The 905-nt window shown below is 30.5% G+C and overlaps 1 protein-coding gene across 1 annotated transcript in view; it reads left to right on the top strand.

The window, feature by feature from the left end:
- The window catches only part of LOC125042171 (prostaglandin E synthase 2-like), a 5775-nt gene extending 5083 nt beyond the window's left edge, over positions 1-692 (top strand). Inside the window, exon 6 of the mRNA XM_047637649.1 lies at positions 1-692. This exon is cut by the window's left edge and continues 521 nt beyond it. The gene's annotated coding sequence lies outside the window, so the exon portion shown is untranslated.
- Positions 693-905: the final 213 nt, after the last annotated feature.

Raw genomic sequence — 905 nt, 5'->3', positions numbered from 1 at the left:
GAAAAGATAATTATTTACAATATTTAAGAGAATTGACTAAGAGTTGTTGCATTTCTTTTTCTCCTCATAAATTTCAGTGTTTCCAGATCTATAAAATCTTTAAAACATTAATTTACATGTTAACTTGAAAACAGACTTTGCTAGCAGCCATGTATGATTTGTACAGTGTATCATATTGGGATGTTGTAAATATAAAAATACTATTTATAAAATGTTCTTCTTAATAATCCTTCTCTGCTTAGAACTTAAAGAATTTGTGGTGTCTCATTTATAACAAGGTTGATATACACCAACATAATTTTAGGGGTAGGTGTAAATCTGTAGATACCTAGAAGTAGGATGATTAAGAAAAGATAATTATTGTATTATACTTTTATTCATAATGAACAGTGAATAATTTAACAAACATATATTATAAATGCAAACAGATTTTAATAGGTTCACTTATGTAGAGACAAAAGAAAATTATATTTACATTTCAGAGAGATTCAGTAATCTTTAATTTGTAAGCCTTTGTAGAGTAAAAGCCTCTCCAAATGATCCAGCTGGCACAAGCAAGCAGTTTGCTTACTGATAGGGTATCTGCTTGTGCACACAAACCAGCAAAGTACCTGTACTGACTGTTGTTCAGAATCACCAGACACTGACTGGTAGTTTGTCCATTTAATGTGTAATAAATTTTTATTATTGTATATGCCTTGCTATCAATGTAATGTTACCTTTTACCTACATTATTCATTCCCTTCATACAATTATCACTCGTAATTCAGTTAAACAGGTTATCCAGGAATCCTGTCGGGTTTTGAGTTGGTCCAGACACCAATTTACACCTATGTAGGCTATGTTTGTGTGTGGACCATAAAAGTATATGTTATGATTATGTAAGTCATCTAGAATATATTGGA

The sequence above is a fragment of the Penaeus chinensis genome, chromosome 31 (genome assembly GCF_019202785.1).
Source record: "Penaeus chinensis breed Huanghai No. 1 chromosome 31, ASM1920278v2, whole genome shotgun sequence".
NCBI lineage: Eukaryota > Metazoa > Arthropoda > Malacostraca > Decapoda > Penaeidae > Penaeus > Penaeus chinensis.
The sequence above is the reverse complement of the archived record's forward strand: the minus strand, read 5'-3'. Positions and strand labels throughout refer to the sequence as shown.